We start from the raw sequence: 27740 nt of genomic DNA, 5'->3' as shown, positions 1-27740 counted from the left end.
AAACTCCTCCTTTCTCTCCTCACTAGCTTCCAAAGCTTTGCCATGGGTCTTACAATTGGTAAGGCCATGCTGAAGCTTCAACCTGAACAACCAGCCTTCATATGCCCTGAAGTCTGGGACACTATGAAAGTGGGCAAACTTCTTGCAGCAGCCATCAACTCAGTGCCTCTCACTAGAACACCTGCAGCCTGTTGTTGTTGGTACCAGATCGGTGTTGAACGGTCGACTTTGGCATGCCGGGGCAAACTCATAGTCTTTCGTTCAGTATTGCGTCTGTTCTTCTGGCTAAAGTCTGCCATGTACCAGGTGAGCTTGTCACAGGCTTTCCTGATGTCGTGTAGGATTGAGCAGACCAGGTCATACTCCTTAAGAAGGTGGGAAGTGGACCATCCAGCATCAATCTTACTCAGGATCTCCCGCTTCTTCTCCAGAGTCAATACTACCCTCTTCCTTTTCCTTGGTGGAGGGGCCATCATCACACACCCTAGGGAAAGGCATGCAAGGAATTGCAAGGCCTAAAACAGGTAGGAAGCCACCACAGCAGCTATCATGTGCGCCGCCATAACAACTGTCCGGGAAGAGCTGCTCACTACACAGTCGAACTCTGGGAACTGAGAGCAAGCGAGGGGGGTCTTTGGCAGACATAGGATAAACCAACCAGCCTGACATGCCGGTGCTACTGAGTTATTCTTGCCCGTCCGGGCAGAAACTTTTCGCACGACCATAATTTCCAAACGGATGCAAGTTTATATTCTGGTAGTGGGAAAAAATGTACGAATAATGGTTTGGAACTGCCAGATCACAGCGTCCGGGTAATGGATGGTCTGGGTAGTGGTCATCTGGATAATGGAGAGATTACTGTAATGGAATACTGTAATTAGCTGGTTCATTAGCTCAGAACATTTCTGTATACAGTAGTACTGTTATGGATGACTTATAGTAGTTACTACAGGATATTTCTGGAGGAGATTGCAGTAGCAGTGGTGCACATCTGCGGCATCCCTTAAAGCTGTTTGTATGTGCTTAAGGTAAATAAGATGAGTAAGAATCAGATAATATAAAATGAAGCCTTGCTTCCTCTTAAGGAATCCTCATGTTGATGTTGGCCATTGTACAGCTAATATTTTATATGAACTGGAAGCTAAACCAATTGCCCAACCAGCTAAATACTTCCAACAATTGCTGGAAACTGTTGAGGGAAAAGAGATCTGAGCTGTGTAATAAGATTTGTAACAATGTTAGAGTCTCAGCTTGGATGCTGATTATGTTTACTTGTGGCAGAAAGTTTCCTGCATGAGACTGATGGTAGTTTGACTTGCTCCCAAGTTTATAGCCACACTTCGCTTTGATGATGGTACCTCACAGGGCCACAGGTATCCATCTGACTACTGTACTATACTAAGTTAATTAAAGCTGGTGATTAACTGTAAACAAAAGGGTTAAGCAAACTTTTATATATTTTGCATATTGTTGTTAGGCAGATAAATAACCTGTTTTCCATAACCCAACAGACCAAGCCAAACCCTCCAGTCAACATGTCGTGAGGTGACAGAAGGACTTGGAGCAGAAGAAGCCAAGAAACTGCAAGAGCGGGTTGACTCTGTCCTGAGGCGGTGGCGAGGTCTCCTCCTTGATTTAGCTGCTCGAAGGGAGAGGTAAGAATGGATGATAAAATAGATCACCGTCATCATCATCATCATTATCATCATAATCATCATCATCATCACTGTCATCATCATCATCATCATCATCAGTAATCATCAGTCCTCATCAGCAGTAGCAGCAGTCTTCATCAGCAGCAGCAGCAGTAGCAGCAGTCATCACCATCAGCAGCAGCCACAGTAGCAGCAGTCATCACCATCAGCAGCAGCCGCAGTAGCATCAGCAATTATTGTCATGATCATGATCATGATCATCATCATCATCATGGTCATTGTCATTGTCATCCTCATTCTCATCATCAGGTGGTAATGCTTTGTTTATTTGATCATCTTTTCATTTCCTTTTCTTTAATAACTCATTTAAATAAATACATAAATAAATTATGGAATTTGTGTATTTTTGCATGTTGATTTTATGGCCCATTTTATAAGTCCTTTGGTTTGATGTTTTTTTTTTTTTTTATCACATATTCCTTGGCCCTTCCTCATTCCATCTTTTTGGTGGAAATAGTGTTGGGATAGGGATGATGTTCTATAGTTATTTGGTAAAGTAAGAAGTATTTATGTCTGCCATTTCTACCATACTGTCTCGTTTCCCTGCCTCACCTTTGTTATCATGTCATACCTTACATGCCCAATTTTTTCCTGCCTTACCTCTGAAAATCAGTGTCGTCAGTTTCTCGCTCTCCATATGGGGAACTGACGAGGAGAGTGTGAGTGAGGTGGAGAGGGGGACAGGAAGGGGGAGGCCAAGGATGAGATGGAAGGATGGAGTGGAGAGGTATATGAGAGAGGGGTGTGTGAGCTGGGAGCAGGGCAATGAAATGGCGGGGGACAGGGCGACATGGAGGTGATCTGTTTGTGGCTACCCTTACAGAATTAAGGCATCTGGCAATAGATAGATAGATAGACCTCTGTAAGTATGAGTCACCCCTTTAATTGCATCCTTCCATTTTTCCCTTTTCTTCTTCCTCTCTTTCAATTTCATCTCTCCATTCTTTCACTTTCATCTGCATCCTTACCATTCCCTTCATCCTCTGCCTTATCTCTGCTTGTATCATTCCATTCACACTTTTGCTTTCATTTCTATTTTGCTTTCCTTTTCTTCTGGTTCATGTTCCTTCTCATCTCCTTTCACGCCTTCCCTTTCTTTTCTTATTCTGTTCTCATTTCTCCTAAATGGCTCGCTTGGTAAGCTGCTGTACTCACGCAGTTGCAAGCGCTGGTTCGAGGGTGCCTAAATGGCTCACTTGGTAAGCTGCTGTACTCACGCAGTTGCAAGCGCTGGTTCGAGGGTGCCTAAATGGCTCACTTGGTAAGCTGCTGTACTCACGCAGTTGCAAGCGCTGGTTTGAATCCTCGCACTCTCCCTACGTGTCAAGAGGGGTTGGTGGAGGATTAGTGCCCCTCCCTGTGAAACAATTAACTCTAAGCCCTCGGCCACCCTGTTTGGGATACATGGCATCTGGCAATGAATGAATGGATGAAAAAATTTCTCCTTTCATTTCTGTCTCACTGTCTGTTTCTTTTGCTTTGCCCTTCTTTTCATATTCTGCCTCACCTTCCCTTACATTCTTTCTCACTTTCCCTTTCATCTTCCTCCCCCTTCCTTTCACCTGCCTCACTTTCATTGTCATATCCAGCCTTACCTTCCCTTTTTTCACCTTCCTTATGTTCCCTTTCTTTTCTTTCTCACTATTTTTCTTCTGCCTTCCCTTCTCTTTCATCATCTGCCTCATCTTCCCTTTTCTCAATAGTCTTACTTTTCCTTGTGATATTTTTGCCTCACCTTCCCTTTCAGTTCCTTCCCATCTCCCCTTTCATCTCCTGCACTGATGCCTTATCCCCCCTTTCATCTTCCACCTCACCTCCCTTTATTATTTCCTACCCCACCTTCTCTCTCGTCTTTCTCACCTCCTCTTTCTTTTGCCTAATTTTCCTCACCTTCATGACCTTTCATTTCCTGTTCTTTTCACATTTCTTTTCAAAGCCTTCTTTACTTACTTGTCCTCTTTTGTCTCACCTTCCCATTTGTCACATCTCCCATACCCCTACCTCACCTTCCAGTTGTGCTGTTTTTGCATTGCTTCCACAGATGTGTCAGACTGTTCAGAAAAATTTTGCCAGCACCCAGCTGTACAATTCTGAGCTGGCCTTTCTTTGTGCTGTTTCTACTTCATCTCCTCAGTCATTTTTCTCACTCTTTGAAAAACTTGCCACCTCATTACTAATAGTACCATTTGTCTTTAATGAATCAACCATCTTCCAACCACTCAGGATTGCCAGTGAAGAGGGTGTGGGGTCAGGTCGTGAGGGAGGTCAATATGAGGGACTTTTGACGTGGGTGGAGCAGGCCAAGGCACTAGAGGAGGCTGCAGCTAATGTCACAGATGAGGCAGCTTTGGCAGCCCACTCCACCATGGTCCAGGTTCGTTCCTTATTTTACGTTTGTTGAATTTCTGTTCCTCCTTTTGTTTCTGTTTTTGGATACTTCCAGTCTCGTGTTGTTGTCATTGCACAACCCCAGTCTGTCTGATTGAGCAGACCCATCAACCACAGGTAAGCAACTGCCCCTGTGGGGTTGTCCCATAGGCACCCTACTCAGTTAATGTTGTGTCTGTCTTAGTGTGGCATGTGTTGTGTGGTACTCCATCATGTGTGTTATGTTGTGTGGGTCTGTTTTCCAGTACAAGCAGGGCACATGTCATCCATGATTCCACCGAACCCAGATCTAAGCTGGTAGCTGAGGAGGGCTGAATGATGTCCTGCTTGGAATCTTGTTTGGTGAACTTGATCATCTCTATTTACAGACACCTCCAAGGGGACCTGTGATTAGGTGCTTTGATCGAGGTGTTGTATTACGTTGCACATGATGTGAGTACGTAGGTGTTTTTTCATTTGCTGGTGCTGGAAGATCATGAGGTGTGATGTTGTGGAGGGTTTGATAATGTTTGTGTGGTATATGTTTTATTTGCCAAGGTCTGCTGTTTGGTCCTTTTGTAATTACGAGGTTGTTGTATGTTGGCACTGGCTGCTGCATAAAACTGTGTACCCTACATACTAAGATAATCACTAACAGGGAAGACTTTAGTTTCAGAGAGTATGTTATTGTTGTGAGTTACAGAAGTGGTTTTTGTGCAACAAATGGCGATGCATAAGGAATGTTCTCTATGGTCTGTAAAGTGTTGTAGTGAGTAGGTATTACAGTATATAGGATGGGAATCATAGGACATCACTAATCTGCTATATTGTTTGTAGAGTAAGGAGTGTTTCATTTTGTAGACCAAAGTCTGCCCCTGAACCTGCCCTGAGCACATTGAATCTTTTTTTTTTTTTTTTTTTTTTTTTTTAATGCGAGGAAGAAGGAACCAAAGGCCACAAGCCCGCAATAACAGTTCCCTCCAAGAGAAAAACAAAATACAATGGAGAGCCAAATTCAAGATCCGATCATTTCAAGATACCTGGACACACTGCGTTTGAACGACTGGAGATCATAGGCAGCAGGAAATACAGACAGAGGGAGACAGTTCCAGAGTTGACCTGTTGCATAAATGAAGGACTGGGAGTAACGGTTAACTCTTGCATTAGAGTGTTGGACAGAAAAGGGATGAGCTTGCTGCTAGACGGGTGCAACGCGCCCATCGTAGAGGTGGAGGAATGCGTGCAGACAGTTCAGATGAGCAGTGACCATTAAAGTAGCGATAGAAAAGAAATAAAGATGCAACAGTGCAGCGAAGAGACAGAGGTTGAAGGGAGTCAGTAAGAGGAGGAGAGTTAATGAGACGAAAAGCCTTTGACTCCACCCTATTGAGAAGAGCTGTATGTGGGGAGCCTCCCCACACATGAGAGTTGTACTCCACACAGGGGCGGATAAAACCCCTGTATAGAGTCAACAATTGTGCGGGGGTAAAGAAGAACGGAGTTGGCTTAGCACACCCAATCTCTCTGAAGCAGATTTTACAAGAGATGTAATATGATCTTTCCAAGATAAGTCCCGAGTAAATGAAACCCCAAGCATGTTCAAGGATGATGCAGGATTAAGCTGAATATTATTAAACATTAGTGGGTATACCTGTGGAAGATTTTGTCGGGTTGATAGGTGTAAGAACTGTTTTAGATGCATTAAAAACAACCATATTATTTTTACCCCAGTCAGAGATACGAGCCAAGTCAGACATTAGGTGTGCCATAGCCTCATCCCTTGTTTGTTGAAGTAACTGCTGAGATGAGCATTGCGGGAACTGAATGGAAATGTGAAGGGTGGAGTCATCAGCGTATGAGTGGATAGGGTTAGATGTACAGCTTAGAAGGTCATTGATGAATAAAAGGAAGAGAGTTGGTGATAGGACAGAGCCCTGAGGAACACCACTGTTGATAGATCTAGGAGAAGAACGATGGCCGTCTACAACAACAGCTATAGAACGACCAGAAAGGAAGCTAGCGATGAAGGCACAGATAGAAGGATAGAAACCGTAAGAGGGCAGTTTGGAAATTATAGATTTATGCCAGACTCGATCGAAAGCCTTTGAGATGTCAAGTGCAATGGCAAAGCTTTCGCCAAAGTCCTGAAAGGAGGATTACAAGGAGTCTGAAAGGTAGGTGAGAAGATCACTAGTGGACTGTCCCTGACGGAACCCGTACTGACAATCAGAAAGAAGGTTGTGATAGGAGAGATGCCTTTACATTTTTCTGTTGAGAATTGACTCGAAAACTTTTGAAATACAGGACGTTAAAGCAATTGGATGATAGTTGGAGGGTTGGGAGTGGTCACCCTTCTTTGGGACTGGCTGAATGAGAGCAAACTTCCAGCAAGAAGGAAAGGTACAAGTTGACAGACAAAGGCGAAAGAGTTTGCCTAGGCAGGGTGTAAGCACAGAAGCACAGTTCTTGAGAACAACAGGAGGGACTCCAGCAGGCCCATATGCCTTGTTAGTATGGAAGCCAGTGATGGCAGAAAATACATCAGCTGAAGAAATTTTAATGTTAGCCATGAGGAAGTCAGAGGGGGGAAGTGATGGAGGAACAGCACCGGAATCGTCTAAGGTGGAATTGGAGGAGAAAGTCTGTGCGAAGAGATCTGCTTTATCAGTAGAAGAAATAGCTACAGAATCATCAGAGTAGGAAAGAGGAGGGAAGGATGATGAGGTAAAGTTGTTAGAAAGGTTTTTGGCAAGGTGCCGGAAGGAGCGGGAAGAATTCGAGTTGGAGAGTTGTGAGCATTTAGTACGGATGAAATTAAAGTAGGTTCGCACAGTGCGCGTCATCGCAGTGCGCGATTTGCATTGTGTGCGAGTGACCAAAAATCATAACCAAAAACCCTTCAATGCGCGAGTTTACTGCACAGAACACGAGGCAGAGGCAAGGAGTGGCTCAAAAATGCCATTTTTACTAGTGTGCGACCACCCCTTACACAGTGCGTCACGTGTTGTCATGTTGATGCGCAGAAATTCCCGGGCATTTTACTGCGCAGCTTGGGGTACAAGGGAGCGGGCGCGCCATAACAGTCCTGGCTCGTGCACTGTCCAGATCCGCTCTCTACAGCTAACCTGTCGTGTACAACGTGTGGTGTTTTTTGTGCTGCCTGTACTTCGCCGCACCATGGCTCCAACCCCAAAAGTTAAGAAACTTCTGATGCACGCCACCAAGTTAAAGATCATTAAGATGAAGGAGGAGGGTCAAGGAAACACTGCTATCGGGAGAACCCTGGGACTGGCTGAATCTACAGTGAGAACTGTGTGGAAGAACTGTGAAGCCATAAAGGCTGTAGTGAAGACGTACGGTGCCTCTGACCTAGACGGCCGTTCGCGGGTGGGAAATCATGCATTGATACTAATGGAGCGCTATCCTGCCACCTTCATAATGAGGAAAGAAAAAGAAGGTGTTCCACTGAATGGAAGATTTATTTGGAACCAAGCCCAGCTCTTTTACAAGGCAGCATCTCGCAGGCTAAAAGTGGAAAAACCTTTCAGGGCATCGGTTGGATGGCTGGACCGTTTTCTCAAGCGCAAGAAACTCCGTTACGTGAAAGTGTCTGGTGAACGTGCCTCTGCCGATGAGCTGGCCGCGAGAGACTATCCTGCGATATTTCGAGCGATTATTGAAGAGGGACAGTACACCAAGGACCAGATCTACAACATCGATGAAACGTTGTTATATTACAAGGCCATGCCCAAATCACCTTACATCGCTAAAAGACAGAAACAAGCCCCTGGTCGCAAGCTCTAGGAGTGTAAGATGATGGTAATGTTCGCTGTAAACCTGTCTGGGAGCCACAAGATGAGGCCAGTTGTTGTTCACACAGCTTCACACCCAAGGTGCTACAAAAACCTCACGAACGTGGATGCAAGTGGCGTGTATTGGTACAAGTCCGCAAATGGTTGGATGACCAGGAACATTATGACAGACTGGTTAACGAGGCGGTGTGTCCCTGATGCCAGGGCCAAGTGTCGGGAACTGGGCATTCCATTTAAGATAACGCACCAAGTCACCCTCCATACCTTGAAGATCTTCATGAGGATTGTCGTGTTGTGTTTCTGCCGTCCCGCAGGACGTCACTAGTGCAGCCACTGGATCAAGAGCTAATCGCCACAGTGAAGCATTTCTACCACAGGCAAGTGTACGACTACCTACGCAGGAAGACCGACGCACAAGAGGAGCTTCATGCCCTACAAGAAGATCACAACGAAGACCTTGATGAGGCATCTGCTCCTGTTCCATCTCCACCGGTACCTGTATCCCGACCTGCCACAGATGCCATGACTGTTGAGGCATTTTGGTGTAATTTTACGGTGAAGGACGCAGTTGAATTTCTCCTACAAGCCTGGCACCAGATTACACCTGCAACGGTGAACTATGCGTGGCGAATGCTTGTGCCTCACTTATGCATCACCCAGGAGACGGCCATTCAACCACTGGCCGAGGCTGAGGCAGCAACATTGACAGCAGCACAAGCTGTACCAGGTTTCGAGGACGTTACATTGGGGGACATACAAGAAGTGCACACTGCTACTGAGGAACAGCCTCCCGAGGAAGTGTTGCAACGGATAGACGAGGCTGACGCAGAGCCTGACGCCAGACAGAGTCAAGTTGAGCAGCCTAGCGTGATGGAAGGCAGGACTGACCTGTGTATGTCAAACATTAGCAAGATCCTTGCTGCCGTGGATAAGCTCAAGGAAGAGGTGAAGGAACAGGAAGTGAGCAACCTAAGAATGGAGGAACTTCTGGTTGGTATCAACAAACTCTTCCATTTCTACACAGACAGGCACAGGGAAGAAATAAACAGGAGAAGACAGACGCTCATAACAAGCTACACACAGCGGGCTCAAGTAGGTGAAATTGCTGAACCAGCGACATCGTCTGCTCCTGTTCCTGTTGAGGATGAAGAGGATGCAATGTCAGAAGTGTCAGCATTGGACTTTGAAGGGTTTATGGCGGAAGTGAGTGACTTTGATGCTCCTTGGGAAGGTGATCAAGAGGAGTCTGTGGAGGGAAGTGTTGGTGCGGTGGGATGTGCGGTGGGGAGTGCGGCGCTGTAAGTGTTGCCTCGCCTTGGAACCCCTGTTATTTAAGGTCATCAGGCCTGTTGTCTACTGTTGTTAAGGTGACTATCCATATTTTTTTTATTGTAGCTATAGCTTTAGTACAATATCTGAAACATATGACCTTTACTATGTCTCTAAGGGCCAAAAAATGTCCAGGTGTGAGGGGGTACCGCCCATATGTAATTACTGTATTTCAATAAGATTATGTATTCCTAGTACGTGAATTTCCAGTGCTTGAGGTCATGGACCGCCCAGTCTCTCGCGCACTGTGCAAGCCTACTGTATTTTTAGCTAGCGAAGAACAGACTTAGCACGATTCTGGGCAGAAATGTAAAGATGATGTGATTCAGGGGTGGGTTGGCTCCAGTACCTTTTGTAGGCCCTCTCCTTGTTGCGGACAACATTAGAACAAGCGTGATTAAACCAAGGGTTTCTTGCATTAGTCAAAGGATATGAGAAAGGAATGTATGCTTCCATGCCCGAGAGAATAACCTCCGTAATGCGCAAGGCACACTCAGATGGCTCCCGGCCATTGAAGCAATAATCATTCCAGGGAAAATCAAAGAAGTATTGCCTGAGGGCCTCCCAATCCGCGGCTCCAAAATGCCACAGATGACGTTTCCCTGGAGGGTCCACAGGCCATACCGGAGTGATAGGACAGGTTAAGGTGATAAGGTTGTGATTGGAGGAGCCCAACGGAGAGAAAAGATTAACAGTGTAAGCAGAAGGATTAGTTGTAAGGAAGAGGTCAAGTATGTTGGAGCTCTCTCCAAGGCGGTCTGGGATACGGGTAGGGTGCTGTACAAGCTGCTCTAGGTCATTAAGGATAGAAAAGATGTAGGCTTGTTCACCAGGTGGATCAGTGAAAGGAGAGGAGAGCCATAGGTGGTGGTGAACATTGAAATCTCCTAGAATGGAGATTTCAGAGAAAGGAGAAATGGATAGAATGTGTTCCATCGTAGAAGTAAGATAGTCGAAGAATTTTTGATAGTCAGTAGAATTAGGGGATAAGTAAACAGCACAGATATATTTATCAGAGAATGACAGGAAAGCCAAAGCCAGAGAGTAGAGAATTCAGAAGAATCGAGTTCAGGAACATGAGAGCAAGATAAGTCGTTGCGTATATATACACAAGAGCCACCTTTGGCTTTGAAATGAGTATAGAGAAAGTAGGAGGATACAGAAAAGGGTTTGCTGTCAGTTGCCTCAGACAGCTGAGTCTCAGCTAGAAATAGATGGTGAGGTTTAGAGAAGGAGAGGTGGTGCTCAACAGAGCGAAAGTTAGAGGAAAGGCCACGAATGTTGCAGAGATGAAGAAGAGAGTCAGACAGTGGTTCCAGGCACCTCGAGCTGTCACTGGGAGAGGGGCGGAAGGTGGGGCCATTTATGGTCTCCCCCCCAGGGACTCCGAGGGTGGGTGATGAGACGCCATGATTTTTTTTTTTTGAATTTTGGAAAAGGAAGTGTAGTGTGTACTGTGCATGTAGTTTGGTGTAGATAGAGAAATTTGTGTTGGAGAGCATGCTGGCCTACTCTCTGTGTAACTGAGACACTGAAAATGTTCAGCAAAGGGGGATGGTCAGGAACTAGTCCTGAGGGCTGATGAAATGGGAGCTTCAGCACTCCCTGTCATCAGCTTTCCATCCACCTTGGGAGTACTGCCCTGCTCGACTGGTGCTACAGTCTACTCCTCTGAGGGTGCATTGCCTCTTGATATGTTGTACATGGTCCTTGAAGGCAAATCCAATGTTGTATGTCACTCCAAGAATCTCAGTAGAGGGTGTGTGTGGCATAGGTACATTATTAAGTGTGATGTCAGAGGAGTATCTGTGCTCACGTTTGTTGCTGGTATTGAATGTGGTAGTGGATTTGGTTGGAGTGATTGCCAGCCAGTAACCCATGACCTAAACCTGTAGTGTGTTGAGCCAGTTTTGTTGCAGTATGCAGGCTGTGTCTGGTGTGTGGTGTGTGGTTGTTTTGGTGATGTTATCTGCATGTAAGACAATGTTTGTGGGCAACTGGGGTGTAAGAATATCATGTATCTATAAGATGAAAAGCATTGATGAGAGAATGGAACCTTGTAGTACTCCATTCAGGAAATTTCATATTTGTGATGACTTGCCTTGGAATGAAACATATTCTTGTCTGCCAGATAAATAGTTGACCTGCCAGTATGTGGTGCTGTTCTTATGTTTGTGTTGTAAATCTTGATGATAAGTTTGTATCTGAGGATGGCTTCAAAGGCTTTACTAATGACCTTTGGTGTGAGAAGTGTGTATTGCACAGGTGTTGTGGAGTTGATGGTGTGAGATGCTTGCTGTATGAGGCTGGTCAGTAAGGTGTTTGTGGAGTACAGTGACCCCTTGGGTGTCGTGCAGTTGGTTAGAGCATTTCTCATTATGGCACAATAAAAATCTGCACTCCTGCCATGTTCGCACAATTTTTGGCTAAAAAATATTGTTATCGCACATTTAAGTTAGTTTCTGCCAACAGTGATAGTGCAGTTTCTGTGGTTTTTCTGAGGCCTTTAAGGGATTCAAAGGTGAGATCCTATTTAAGGAGGTAATCCCAGGTAGTGGAGACCACTAACTTTCCCCTCCCTAGCCTCAGAACCCCTTACGTTAAGCCCATCTCAGGTCTCAATGTGGTATGTATTTCTTCCTCATAATGACCTTTTCATTACATGTACTTTCTATTATCCTAACCATGCCTGTGTGTGTTTCTGATACTTACCATACCAGAGTGTATGTATTTAGTGGGTCTGAATTATTCTGTCTATCTATCTATCTATTGCCAGACGCCCTAATCCTGTATGGGGTGGCCACAAACAAATTGCCTCCACGTTGCCCTGTCCCCCGCCATTTTACTGCCCTGCACCCAACTCACATCCCCCTCTCTCATATACCTCTCCGCTCCATCCCACCATCTCATCCTTGGCCTTCCCCTCCCTCTCCCTCCCTCCACCTCACTCACATACACTCTCCTCGTCTCTCACCCTCCATCCTCTCCACATGGCCAAACCTCCTCATTGTGTTCCTCCTAACGCTTCCTATCACATCCACATCCACACCACAATGCCTCTTTATATCCTCATATGTCAGCCTCTCTCTCCATGTGACTGCACAGGCTCCTCTTAAATAACTCATTTCCACTGCTCTCACTCTTGACTTTTGTCCTTCCAACAACGTCCAAGCTTCACTTCCACACGTTAGAGTTGGTATCACAAATCTGTCATGTAGTAACTTTTTCACTTCCATGCTCACTTCCCTGTTTCTTATCACTGCTTTCAAGGAACCAGCAACCTTTCTTCCTTGTTGTACCCTTTCAAGCACTTCACCCTCCAAACTTCCATCCTTACTCATCACACTCCCCAAGTACTTAAACGTACTCACATTTTCCATTTCCTCACCATCCAACCTCACTGTACATTCACTGACTTCACCTCTCTCAAAGACGATCACTTTACTCTTCCCTACATTCACCTTTAGATTCCGTTTCTTACACATCCGTAAATGGGAAAATTTGGGCTTGCACATGGGATGCCTGGCACCAGTTAGGATAAATCTCTTAGGTTCTGTTCTATCATTATCATGCAGTTCCATTATCATATGGTATGTTCGGTACCAGTTTTATGCTATAACCAAGGGATTACTGTACAGTGCTTTAAAGATATGATGTGAGGGAGCAAATGGAACTTGAGGTATAAAAGAGGGCATGTTGAATCTTTGTTTAAGTATAGCAATAATTGTTTGTTGTTTCCAAATATTGAAATGCAGTATTAGGAGTGCTACAGTGTGCATATGAGTAGTTGCTGATGTTTGTAAGAGCCTGGATGCCTGTGTTCTAAATGCTTCAGATGCAGGTTGCTATTGCTATCTGGTCCTGTACTTATAGAGCTTTTTGTTTTCTTGATAATGTTACATGTCAGTTTTGGAATGAAGTGGGTTGCATTGTGGTTGAGTGGAAAGGAGTGCCTATGCTGAGAGGATTGTTTATTAGACCCTGTGCCTGTGAGTGCTTGGTGACATTTTTGGGTAATAATTCATGAGTGTATTGGCTTGCTCTTTGTTGGAAGGGATGTGTTGGCTGTTGAAGGTGATGGCAGTGTGAGTGTTGTGGGTGTTGGAGGTGCTTGTTTATAATTCAGCATTACTGTTGTTTTGGAAGTGCTTGTTTGCAATTTGGTGGTGCTGTTCGGTATTTTATAGAACTGAGAGGGGTCTGTAGAATGACTGAGTGTTGTTACAAATGCCTTCAAGGCGCTTGTTTGTGATTTAGTGATCTATCTATCTATATACCTAGGCTGCTTCCCCCAAGGAAAGGGAGGTAGCCGAGACAGGACGACACACTCTCCATTTACTCATCCATTTAAACACATTCATTCACATCTTAGCCCCAAAGGGGAGAACGGACAGATCCTCACCGCACCACACCGCACAAGGGTCAACTGCGCAATGCAATCAGTGACATCCACAGCAGGGCCCGACAGCAGAGCTGGTTTACCCCTGCCACATCATAACATACCCATCCCCTTACCCGCACCTGACCTGACTAGCTGATCAGACCAAATGCGGGAGAATATCCCCTCAGGGCTGCATCATCACTTATTTATTCACAATTTCTCTCCATTTATTTCTGTCACGCACAGCCACTCTTCCTTGCTCGACAGACATCCCTCTCGCATCCAGCGCTCTCTTCACACTATCCATCCATCCTATTCGTGGTCTTCCTCTCAGCCTTACACCTCTCACATCAGATCTAGTTATCTTTTTCACCAATCGCTCATTATCCATTCTCTCCATATGCCCAAACCATCGCAACACCCTCTGCTCAACTCTACCAGCCATCTCCTGAACAACTCCAGTTCTCCTTCGCACTTCATCATTTCGCACCCGATCCATACGCGTCACTCCACACATACTCCTCAGACACCTCATCTCCATTACATTCAAACTTTTCCTCTCTGCTACACCCATATTCCATGTTTCAGCCCCATATAATGCAGTCGGTACCACAACACCCTCATACAGCCTTCTCTTTACATCCATTCTAAGCGAACGACATTTAAACACTTTTTTCATTCCTCCCAGCACCTTTCCTACTTCATTTATTCTAAACTTCACTTCTGCATCTATTCTTCCATCCACAGCAACATGTGACCCCAGATATTTAAAACAATCTACCTCCTCAAGCAACTCACCATTCAAAACTATATTCATCCCCCTACCATCTATCAACCTCGTACACTTCATCACTTTACTCTTATTCTCATTTACTTTCAAATTCCTCCTTTCACACACCCTTCCAAACTCCTCTACCAACTGTCTCAATCTCTCCTCTGAATTTAGTGATACTGTTATATATTTTGTAGAGCTAAGAGGAGTGTGTAAAATGACTGAGTGTTGTTACAAAGGCCTTTAATTTTTTTTCTTTGTACCTGTACTAATTTTTTTGTTCATCTCAGTGTTTAGTTGTTGGAGTGGAGCCTTATCATGATGTTATGTGTGTGGGTGGGAAAAAGGAATTGTGTTTGAGTGAGTTGTGTTATCTTACGAGGTGAGCAATCTCCAGTATAATGTTTGGGTTACAATATCTTGTGTGGCCTCATGGAATGTAGTGTTTGTCTGTGTTGAGTATGATGCTGAACTTTACAATGTACTTGTTAATGTTGGTGGTGGGTGTATTGTTTAGCATACTGAAGTGTTGTTCTGCTTCTTCAGTGAAGTTTGTGCATCTACTTTCTTGTAGTTTATGTACATGAGGTGTGATTGCCCTGGTTTAGTTTGTGTTCCTATGATAATGATAGGGAGGTGATCTGGAATGAGATTTGGTTCCATTTGCCAACTGGTGGTGAGACGAGGGGACGCACTGTGCTTGGTGTGGGATGTGGGTGTACTGTGGGGTGTCACTGAAAATGGACAGTACATGTAAATGTTGTCGAGCTTTGATGCAATGTCAAGGCTGTGGTGGTGGTTTTGGTTATGTTCATACCAGGCCGTGTAGCATTGAAGTCCCCAGCAATAAAAGAATTAGATGTCTGTGTTAAGGGGGAAGAGGTGAGGGTTGCATTGTACTGGTATGATGTGGGAGATTTTGTTGGGGGGAGGGGGGATGTAAATGTTAAGAATGTTTTTGTTTTTTTCCTCTGACCAGATCTGACACTGGGTGACTATTTCTAATATGATGGCTTTCTGCAAAAGTGATTGTGTTGTGTTTTTGTAGAGGACTGATGTCTGAATATACCAGTATACCGGTATGTAATGAGGCCTCCTTCATGATGCTCATTTCTGTCTGTGGTGATATGTGAAGTGTCTTATTTTTGGAATCTACTGTGTACACGTGAGTTTTGATTCCTATTGGAGTGGTTGTGTATATTGTGGTCATGAAGAAATTTCTTAATATATTCGATTTTGCTGGAGTTGAGGTCATTGCTGTTTAATTGTACAGTATTATGTTTATCCATGTTTGGAGTGATGTGTCTGGTGTGGGTCTGTGTTGCAGATGTAGTGTTTGTATGCAGGGATGGAGTTGGGGGTGGCTATCCCATGCATTAATGGGAAACAAGATTATCATGATAGGACAGGATCTCTTGAATGCTTGGTGAGGTAGTGGTCGTAATTGCCAGTCAAGGTAATGTCCTGTGTTGTATGCACCAATTTAAATGTCAAATGGCCACAGCAGGTTCTATAGTCATGCAATGCAGGGAGGCATGTATGCTGGTTACCTACCCTTAATGGTTCTGTGTTACTAAATCCTAGGCTCAGTCCTCTTCAAGGAGTAATATGGACTGCTTGGTACTGTTGATGGTTTCTCCTACTTTAGTGTCTTTGTTGTTGGATTTGATTATAGCATCTCAGATATTTTGTTCAGTGTTACATATGGTGACAGCTTCTCAGTGTTTGCATTAAGGTTGAAAGAAATTTAGTACAGTACTGGAACAAAGCAGGTCAGAAAAAATTGAGTCCCAGCTCCCCAATCTGAGTCCCAGTGGGCATGGTGGAAACGAGGAGGCATTACTCCCTGGTGCATGCTGTGCCAGTAGGAGAGCTGCAGCTGCAAACTGTACTCTAGGAGTTCATATGTTTGCCTCCTCTGCAAAATTTTGCATTAAATGATGCTAAATGATCCCTTTGGTGCAGTTTTGAGAGCTAAAAAGTGTAGCTTCCACATGTTCATTACCTTAAATCTTTTCTGTCCAGAGGAAGCATTTTACCACAATGAATTGATCAGTCAAAGAGTAGCTTGCTAAATATCATTGAAAACTGATTTATGAGAAACAAGATAGGATCACTAAATGGGATCAGTGAACAAAATGGTAAATAAACATGATATAGAGATGACCTTGGTGAAGAAAGCTTGGATATCTTCAACAGCTGCCAGGTAGTATATTTACAGTTTGTGAAACTATTTTAATAAAATATTTTGCATCAGAAGGATGCAGCAGATTTTCACAGTTGCATCCATCTGTCCATATTGTGCATGAGGATGGCATAAGCATGAACCATAACATCTTTATTTCAGTTTTGTCAACTTTTTACCTTTCCCAAAGGGAAAATATCTATTTTTTCTCTGTTTTTTCTTGATATTGTTCTTATTCCTTTTATCCACACTCATTGCCATTCTCTCGTGCCTTTATTGCACGGCCGATTGGTCTGAAATTGCTATGCATGTACTTAAGGTTTAGTATCCTGAGATTTCCAGTCTTGGTCTTTGTTTTATATCCTAGAAATATAAAAAGACAGACAAGAAACAACAGAAGATGGGTGTGGAATAACCAGGCATCAAGACATCCATCCCAATAAAGGCTCATTCTCTGTTCGGCTTTGAACACAGTTACAGTATTGGGCAAGTTTGAATTGATTATGTCATCTTATCTGGTTGTTCAGCGATTCTTTTCTACAGATGCAGTACTGTACAAGCAAATGCTGTACATGTATTTACATATAAGATCATGGGTAGGCCTTTGTGTCATGCACTGATGTAGTACATTAGCCATGTTACCATCATACAGTTTTTAGATGCTGGTGGTCTAATGAGTGAAGGCTCTCACCAGACATGGCCCACAATGGACTGATTCCAAGGGATGGTTGAGGTTTATTACTTATGTAATGCCACTAAGGGGTGGGTGACTTTTAACTCTTTCCATAAATGTCTGAACTGAGTTACCTAGCCCCAAACCCCATTGCTCCTGATTGGGCAATACTGGATTGGATAATTTATGGATGGACATATAAGAAGAAAACTGGGAAATTTCTCGCTTACAAATGTTGGATAAATATAAGTCAGCCCATTGAAATGAAACAGTGGGATTTTGCTTTTTTCATTTTCTTTTGTGGATCTTACCCAACTTTTTTTTTTTTTTTAATTTAGAAATCAGGCTAGAATGGAAAGTATCATCATTAAAGTTTGTTATTTAAGCTTAACTCTATAACTTGAATTTGATGATGCCTAGCACTTTCAGGCAGATCTTATCCAACTTTTTTTAAGTTAAGAAATTAAGCTAGAATGGCAACTATCATTATGAATGTTTGTTATTTAGCATAACTCTGTAACTTCATTTTGATGATGCTTATCACTGTCAGGCAGTTCCTTACAAAACCAAATCCTAAAGAGTAAGTCAAGGAGAGTTACCATGTATTGAACTGAGGCAGTTTAAAAAGTTTTTATCAGCACATGTACTACTGACTTTGTCTCTTTATGGAGATAAGTTATTCATTAGCATATTTACCCCACATTTTTTCTTGCTCTTCTTTTTCGTTAGAATCACCTGCATGAACTACCAGCCAGGCAAGAGCTCCTTAAGAAATTAAAAGACTCTCAGCCAAAGACTGTGACCACAGCCCAAATTTCTCAACTTGAGGAGAGCATGGAGAAGGTAAGCTGAATTTTGGTTGCCTCCTGCTTTGGCACTTTCACTTTCCTTTTTTAAGATTTCTACGTCATTCCATCTTTTAAATGAAAGAAGGATCAAAATGTTGATGGTGATGGTACTCATTCCTCTTTTAACTGAAAAAAGGATCATAATGATGATGCTGATAATGATAATGTTGATGATGATGATTATGATGAGGGTGATCGTATCATAGCTGTTTTGAATCTGATTTTCAAATCCATCCAACCTACACAGCTGACATACATTCCTTAGCAGTCATATTTCTAATTCTTTCATTCAGGGCATTTCAAATTCATGTACTGTATATCAGTCTCACAACCATATTATATCTGTGGTTAATGACCATTGACCTTGCTAGTACTGTATATGTAGGTCTTTTCACTGGATGGCAGCTTTGTGTATGTCAAAATTTTAGCTATTTCTCTGCCCAGTCCTTCAAGCCAGGGGTCTAGGGTGATGTGGGGCCTCTTATGGTGCCCCTGTTTACTGGGTGGAGAGACACAAATGCAGCATCCTCCCAGGAACCAACTTCCATCTTGATCCTTGGGCCTTGCTGTGGTGAAGTGAGGTCAGCCGCATGGGAACATCAGTTCATTGGACAGGATGGCCCTTTAGGTGTGGTTAATTGCCTTTAGTTGATGGGCCTGTTTGATCAGACAGATTGGGGTAGCACAACAACAACAATGACAACAGCCCAGAGGTTTTCAGTCAGGACCATACAGAACCAGTGTTCCTTTGTGGCTGACTATGTCTCACCATAGCAAGGCATAGGGAATAGTATGGAGGTTTGGTTCCTGGATGTATGTAGCATTTACATCACCTAGCTAACAGGGGTACCAAAGCCAGCTCCACTTCATCCCTTATTTTAGTTATTTGGTTGCCACCCAGCACTGTAAATGGTTTCCTGGGTTACAGGAATCCATTTGGCTTGTCACTGTTTAGAGCCACCTGAAGTTCATTTCGTTTCATTTCGTTTTTTAAAGGCTCCAACATGCTTGCATGTGTCGGCCTTGGTCACCCAATGGCGGCTCTCCACGCTGCACGATCCATTGCAGCCTCCCTGTTCAGTCCCTTAACCCTGAGGTCACACTTAATGACCTCGTCCCATGTCTTTCTCGGTCTACCCCTCATAAGCCCACCCCCAATATTAACACTTCTCACCTTCCTCACCCAGTTATCATCCCCCATCCTCTCCACATGTCCAAACCATCCCAATCTACCTCTCCTCATCACAACACCAATACACTCCAGTCCCATCCTACCTCTCAACTCTTCCATCGTAAACCCAGCCCCTCCAGGCCTTGGACGCAGGGACGCACTGCACATCCATCTAATCATTGTCATTTCTGTACGTCTGAGCCGGTGAATATCTTCCTCCTTCACTGCCCAGGTCTCACTACCATACAGCATTACACTCCTAACACATGCTGCATACAAAAACCCCTTAGCACGTAGGGAGAGTCCTCTCAATGTCAGGAGAGGCAAGAGCTCCCTGAACATCTTCCAACCACTTCTCACCTTAGCCACAGAGCTAGCTCTAGCCCCACCTCCAGCACACAACATGTCTCCCAAATAACAAAACTCTTCCACACACTCAAGAGATTCACCAGCAAGTTCAATCCTTTCACGTCTGACAATCTCCACCTGCTCACCCCGACACGCCGTACACATAAAATCAGCATTATCTCGCAGTCTACCTCTGATACCACTACATATCTTATGCACCCATTTATCACACGCACCACAGAAGATGGAATTACTTCCCACGCCCTTGTGGCAAACTGAGCATGGCCACTCTCCCTCGTCTTTGACAGTACCGCCACCAACCCTAGATATCATCACTTTTGTTTTATCTGCATTTACCCTTAAACCCTTGTGCCCCATACCACCTCTCCATGAATAATAGAAAATGACAGGAAGGAAGGCAAAAAGTAGCAGAGAGGAGGGCAGACACAGAGATAGAATGAGAAAGAGGATGAAAGAAGTAGGCATTACTACATCAAGTGAATGGATGGTGGTCACCACCACTTACCACCAGGATCATATATAATTACTGTTTACCACCATAGAATCTTCATGCAGCCTTTATAGAATCCTCATGCTACCCTTTCTTTTGTACAGTATCAGTACTTTCATGCAAACTGTTGCATGATGCCGTGTATTATGAATTTGCCGTTTAGAAACATGCGATTTATGAGATTCTACTGTACAGTATTTTGTTTGATAATATCTCTTCTCTGGTTTCTGAATCGTACCTCACCCCATCCCTAGGTAGAAAAAAAAATGGCCAGTCTTGTAGCAGTGTCTTATATAATTTTTCATTTTCATTTTTGAAGGCTCCAACATGCTTGCATATGTCATCCTTGGTCAACTAATGGTGGCTGTCCATGTTGCTCGATCTCTTGCAGCTACCTTTTTTAGTTCCTTAACCCTGAGGTCACACTCAATGACCTCATTCCAGGTCTTTATCGGTCTACCTCTCTCTACCCTACCCCCAACACAGGGGTGTCCCCAGGATTTTTTGTAAGGGGGGGCAAAATAAAAGAAATTATACATATATATGTGGAACTACAATATATCAAAATACACACACTCCAAATAGGCATAGGATATACTTACATGAGTTACATGACTTACACCAAATGCATAAAGTGACAGAATGCATGAATCGACTCAGATCACTCAACCATCCCTGAACAAGAACTGAAACACACTTTGGAATTCCAAGGGGAAGCAACTGCCCCCCCTTGCCCCCCCCCCCTCTGGATGCCCAAGCCCCAACATTAACACTTCTCACTTTCTGCACCCAATTATCATCCCCCATCCTCTCCACATGCCCAAACCATCTCAGTCTACCTCTCCTTATCACAATACCAATACACTCCAGTCCCATCCTACCTCTCAACTCTTCCATCATAAACCTAACCCCCCAGGCCTTGCACTCAAGGATGCAATGCACATACACCTAATCGTTGCCATTTCTGTAGATTTGAGCCTGAGAATATCCTCTTCCTTTACTGCCCAGGTCTCACTACCATACAGCATTACATTTCTAACACATGCCACATACAAAGATTCCTGATCATGGAGGGAGAACCCTCTCAGTGTCAGGAGAGGCATCAGCTCCCTGAACTTCTTCCAACTACTCCTCACTCTAGCCACAGAACTAACTCCTGCCCCACCTCCAACCTCCAGCACATAACATATTATCTCCCAAATAAAAACACTCTTCTGCACACTCGAGATTATCACCAGCTAGTTCAATCCTTTCATGCCTGGCTGTATCCACATGCTCTCCCCAACACACAGCACACATGAAAACAGCATTATCTACAGTGTATCTCTAATACCACTACATCTCTTAAGCACCCACTTATCACAAACACTGCACAAGATGGAATTACTTCCAACGCCCTTGTGACAAATTGCACATGGCCACTCTCCCTCTTCTTATATAATTTTTCTCTCACAATTTCCAGGTTGCCCAGTCCCTACCAGAATACAGGAACAAGATAGAGACAAAATTAGGTGTGATCCAAACTCTAGTGAGGGAGGTTGAAGAACTGTACAGGTGGACAGAAGAGGTACGCATCAGACAAGCACTCCGCGAACCGTATCGAGGACAGAGCACAGAGGAAAAAGACAAAGATGGAGGATCCTCAGAAGAAGACAGAGGGCAGTCAGATGATGGAGGAAAGCCATGGAAAGTTGTACTGAGGGAAAAAGAGGCGGCCTTTGAGAACTTAGACTCAACATTCTGGGTTCTTGCACAAGATGCAGAGAACAAAGGCCTGACCGTCTCAGTATCATTAAAGGTAAATACTTTTATTTTGTTTTAGGAGGAAAACCATGATCTAGGTGGAAAGATGGAGTGAATAGATGCATGTGGAACAGGGGCTTTATATGGTGGGATGGAGTGGTGGCGAATAGTTGACATGGATGAACTCAAGTATTAGGCATCTGGCCATTGATGTAATAGTTAGTACTTCTTTTCCTTGTGAGCACTTTTTTTTTTTTTTTTTTTTAGTTTCTCTTTGTTTCTTTCCTAATAATTTTTGTTAAGTCATTCCATACTTTTTCATCTCTCTCTCTCTCTCTCTCTCTCAAATGTTGAATGATTATGACAGGAGTAAAGCAGTAAACATCCTTTAAGAGACACTCAAAAGGCATTCAACAAAGTGCCTCACATCTGATGTCAAAATTGCATGCACTCACTGTTAATGAGGAGTTTACGTTCAGGATAGAAAACTGGCTAATAGATAAGCAGTGCTTAGTGATCTGTGAAATTTCTTGTATTAGGGCATCAGATACTTCTGCAGTTCCATGTGGGTCAGTCCTAGGTTCACTGCTGTTCATCATTTATATCAGTGACATAGATGTTGGCCTGTTAAGTGTGATCCTAAAGTTTGCAGATGACATCAAACTTGGTGCAAATATGAGTAATCTTGAAGGGACTGAGAAACTCCAAGCAGATTTGTGTAGGCTAGGAGAATGGTCTGAGACATGGCAAATATCATTTTACTTGGAGAAATGCAAGGTGATGCATACTGGCCCTGCAAATCCTGAATCAGACTTAATTTGTAAGGAGAACTCAGAAGATGACTGATTTGGAAAAGGACTTATGTGTACTGATAATGAGTAACCTACAGTTTTCCAAAAATGGCATGGAAGTAGAGAAAAGGCCCAGAAATCACTAGGTTACATCCAGAGGCAGCATCACTATAGAAATAAAAAGATTATTCTTACATTATACTTCCCTAATACAGCTACTTCTGGAGTAAAGTGTGCAGTTCTGGTCACCTACATGTAGGAAAGACACAGCATGAACTCAACTCCCAACGATGGTTGGAAGGTGAGAGTGAAAAGATGTAACACTTGCATATGTGAAGACTTTTTCATGTACAAGGTCTGCTCCATCTGGAACAAACTCCTTATGATTGTTTGTTATACCTATTTTACTCTAACGTGGCTTAAAATTGCCATGTCTTCACTGTGAATGCAGAGTTTTAAAAATAGATTAGCACAAGAATTTGATGCTAGTCAAGGAGTGCAGTGCACAGTATGTGGAGCCACAGTATTATTTTGTTCTAACACTGAGCTATGTGAAATAAGATGCAAAAGGACAAAAATCTGGGTCAAGTTAAGGTAAAATTTCTATAGTAGCACAACAGTAGAGCAGTTTAAAAGAAACCTTTGTATAGTCGCGGCGCGTGACTCTGAGGTTATTATCATGCCCTGGCAACCTACCATTCAAAAGTGCGTCTGATTTTGTGTATGATATGAGACGCATGTGATTCATGTATAATATGTTCGTGTATAATAATATGTATAATATATTCATGCATAATAATATGATTTGTGTATAATATGGTACAAAATCGGACGCACTTTTGAATGATAGGTTGCCAGGGTACGATAATGACAACCTCAGAGTTGTGTGCCATGACTATAGGATCTTAAACTCACACACACACACACACACACACACACACACACGAATGAAAGTGTAGTGGATGCATTTCCAAGAAAATACAAAGCACATTATCTTTTCTGTATGAAGCACAGTCCCTCCTCAGTACGAATCACAAAGTCTTGGAGATACTAACTTCTTGTAACAATCTCTCTCTCTCTCTCTCTCTCTCTCTCTCTCTCTCTCTCTCTCTCTCTCTCTCTCTCACATCTTCTCACATTTGCTCACAAAATTTTCCTCGTCTCTCATTCCTTTCTTCCTCTTTCCTCTGTATGTCCCTCTCATTTCCTCCAACCTTACTTTCCCGTATGCTGTCACCTTCCCTCTTTTCATCTCCTCTCCTCCCCTCCATTCTCCTAACCTCATCTCTTCCCGTCCCCCCACTTCTCCTCTTGCTTTGTTTCCTCTCTCCCATTTTTCCTCACCTATCCTCTCTTCCTTTCTCCTCATTTTCTTTACCCTATCCATTTCCCTCACTTTCCTTCACACTGTTTCTTCACCTGCTTTCCTTCTCTTCCTCCTTCCCACTTTATGTTCCTCCCTCTCTCCCTTCTTTCATACCCCCAACATTCTCCTTCCATTCTCCTTCCTTTCTCTTTTCTCTCACCTTCCTTCCCTCTTTTTCCATCACTTACTACCCTCTCCAGATCTTTCTTTCCCACTTTTTCATCCTTCTTCTCCTCTTCTCCCTCCTTCCCCTCCCGTTCATAACTTAACGCCATCGAAAGTATATCAGGTTTTAGATGGGGCGTTTAAGCAAAGGAGAGAGAGAGAGAGAGAGAGAGAGAGAGAGAGAGAGAGAGAGAGAGAGAGAGAGAGAGAGAGAGAGAGATTAATGCAAGAAGAAAGAAAGAGGCCATGGGGGAAAAGAAAAATCGAAGGGGAAAAGAAGATAATAACAGAAGAAGGAGAAGTGAAGAAAGAAGACAATGGGAAGAGAAAAAGAGAAGGGAAGTAAGAACAAAAGATGAGTAAGATATGCAGTAGGAAAGAAAAGGGAGAGCAAAGGGAAGGGAGATTTAGAGGAAAGTAAGGAGAAGGAAATGGGAGGAGGAATGAAAGAGGAAATATGAGCTGAGGGAAAGAGGAAAGAAAAAGATTTTGGGAGAAAGTGGTAAAAGAATGGAGGGGAGGGGTAAAGTAACACATATAAGAGAGGAAGGAGAAAGGAAGAGGTACAACAAAAGGAGAGAGGAAAAAGAAAGAATATGAAGGAAGAGGGAGAAAGGGAGAATAAAGAAATGGTAACGGGAAACAATAGACGAAAGAACACAAATACGACCAAGATAATTTTTTTCCAATGAAAGAAAAGGGAGAAAGGGGGAGGAAGGGAGACTGATAACATGCTAACGGAAATGGATGGAGAAAGGGACAAATAAAAAAAAAAAAACGTAAGAGGCAATTAAAGCATGGTGAAAAGAAGATAGGAAGGATGGTGGGAAAAGATTGGGAGTGAGACTTTAATTATAGTAGATGAGAGAAACAGAATAAGTGATGAAATGAAGGTAAGTGTGCGGGTTGTGGTGGGTTTGGTAGATTCGTGGCACTTCCATATACGCCATGTTAACCCCTCCATCCATTACTGTATATGTATTGTCTGCTTTCGCCACCCACACACGGTTTATAATCAGCTGAAGACACGCTCACACACACACACACACACACACATATATATATATATATATATATATATATATATATATATATATATATATATATATATATATATATACAGTATATATATATATATATATATATATATATATATATATATGTGTGTGTGTGTGTGTGTGTGTGTAATGAGTAGTAGACAAAAATATGTCTTCGTGTAATATGCAATCTAAATCGCTAAGGTAATGGTTTTTGGAAGGCTGCGGATAACACTTGCTAAGGTCTGATAACGCGTAGGTCTAATAACAAGAAATGGAAAACTGGGGGGAGAAAAGAAAGGAATAGTGATGATTCAGAGAAGAGGTAGGGTCCAGAAAGAAGTTTAACCCTATCATATCGATTACTTTTTTTTTTTTTGTGCTTAAACGATCTTAATCAATTAATGGTTGATTTCTTCGTGAACAGGTTAATGATAGCTATATCAGACTCCAGTTGAAAAGTCTCTCCTTGAATAAGATCGTTTAGAGATAATAATAATAGAAAAAGAGCTGAGTAGACGCGTATGGAAAAGTGAGAGTGAAGCAGCAAGGAAAGTGGAGATAGACATTTGAGAGAGAAGAGGAGGGAAAGAGAGTAGACGTAGACATGATGGGGTTTGGGGGAAAAGGCCTCACTACCCCACCCTGTCTCCCCTTTAACCGAGTTTATAAATATATATCCTCGCCTCCTCGCCTTCCTATCCAAAAATACCTCCCATGTCAACACATTTTACAAGAAACATCAACAATTATGGACTCAGATCCTCATGTATATTAACTTCTGACTTTTTTTTTTTTTTTTAAGGTCCGCGGAGAAAGAGGTATAGTCCTAAAATTGTTTGGCGACGTTGTGGTATTTTCCCGCGTTTTCTGTGGAACTTTAAAAATAACGTATCGTACCCTGAGGCGGAATTATCGTGCATCTTGGCGTGCATATCTTTTCTTCCTCCACCTCCCTCCCCCTGCCTTCTCTCCTTTCTTCCACCCCCTCCCTTCTCGTCTTTCTCCAGCTCGCTCTCCCACTCTAAAATTATCCCTGTCTTTCTTGTTGTCCTGCCTTCCTTTCAACTCGTGCGACATGGCTTGTTAGCTTCTCGTCGTCCTCGTATGCTTCTTTTATTTTTCCACCATCTCCCTTTCGATATCCACTCGTTTTCTTCCTTCTGTCTCTTCACTTTGCTGTATCCATTCTGTGTATTGTGTACTCACATTTTTTTTTTTTTCCTCTTCTTCGTCCGTCTTTCTCGTTTCCCTCTTCCATCCTCTCCCTTGTCGTCTCTGCACAGCTTTCTTCCATTCATCTCTCCGTCTGCATTTTAGCCCCTTTTCTTTCTTTCATCCTTCCCACCGTCTTCCTTGGTTGCTTTTCCCTCTGGTATCTTTTTTCTACCATGTGGAGAGGATGGAGGGCGAAAGATTGACGAAGAGAGTGTATGTGAGTGAGGTGGAGGGGGGAAGAGGGAGGGGGAGGCCGAGGATGAGATGGAGGGATGGGGTGGAGAGGTATATGAGAGAGAGGGGTGTGAGTTGGGAGCAGGGCAGTGAAATGGCGGGGGACAGGGCGACTTGGAGGCGATTTGTTTGTGGCCACCCCAAACGGGATTGAGGCGTCTGGCAATAGATAGATAGATAGATATTCATGTCTCCATTTCCCCACGCCCCTTCTCTTGTCTCTTGCGCTTTTCCAAGTGTATTTTCCTTTTCATATTATTCAATCTCTTTTTTTTTTTTTCCTCGTTTCCGCTTTTTTATAATACTGTGATTTCTTCTTTCCCCGTAAATATTCCCACTTTCACTGATCCTTTTACCTTACCTTTTCCCTCACACCTCCAACTCCCCTACTGTAGTATTTTTAGTGTTTATCTGTGGGTCTAATATATCCATGTCATTTCTTCCCTTTTATTCAGCTCTCTACTCCTTCCCATCCTTATCATCAGTTAAAGTTCTGTCATTATATATTTATCCGTTTCACTTCTTCCATTTTGTCTGATGACGGTTCCCCACTTTTCGTTCACAATTCCTCCCATTCCTTTCTTTCTATCCCATTTTCTCATTTTACGTCGTTCTCTTACCTCCCTTCACCAAATATTCTTTCATGCTCTCTCTCTCTCTTCTCTCTCTCTCTCTCTCTCTCTCTCTCTCTCTCTCTCTCTCTCTCTCTCTAACTCCTTTCTCACTCCCCTTCACCAGCCCTCCCTCACTGTAATGCTGTATGTATGAGTCCTTGTTCACCCTTTCCCTTGTTTTCTTTCTTTCTCTTTTTCACATCCATTTTTTTTGTTCCGTTCCTCCTTTCCATATTTCTTTCATCCGCCCCCCCCCCCTCTCTCTCTCTCTTCGTTTTCCTTCCTTTTTCCGACTCCTTTCCCCGCTAGCCTGTTCTCTCCTTACCCATATCTCCTTCTGCCCTACTCCCCTCCCATTTTTCTCTCCCGCCCTCTCCCTCCCTGCCTTCCCTACGTGTCTGGGATAACTCACTTTCCCTCTCCGCCCGTTGACAGTGACCCCTGGTTAATTTTACTCCCT

The sequence above is a fragment of the Coenobita brevimanus genome, chromosome 57 (genome assembly GCF_032717465.1).
Source record: "Coenobita brevimanus isolate Jiangsu-jjx chromosome 57, ASM3271746v2, whole genome shotgun sequence".
NCBI lineage: Eukaryota > Metazoa > Arthropoda > Malacostraca > Decapoda > Coenobitidae > Coenobita > Coenobita brevimanus.
The sequence above is the reverse complement of the archived record's forward strand: the minus strand, read 5'-3'. Positions refer to the sequence as shown.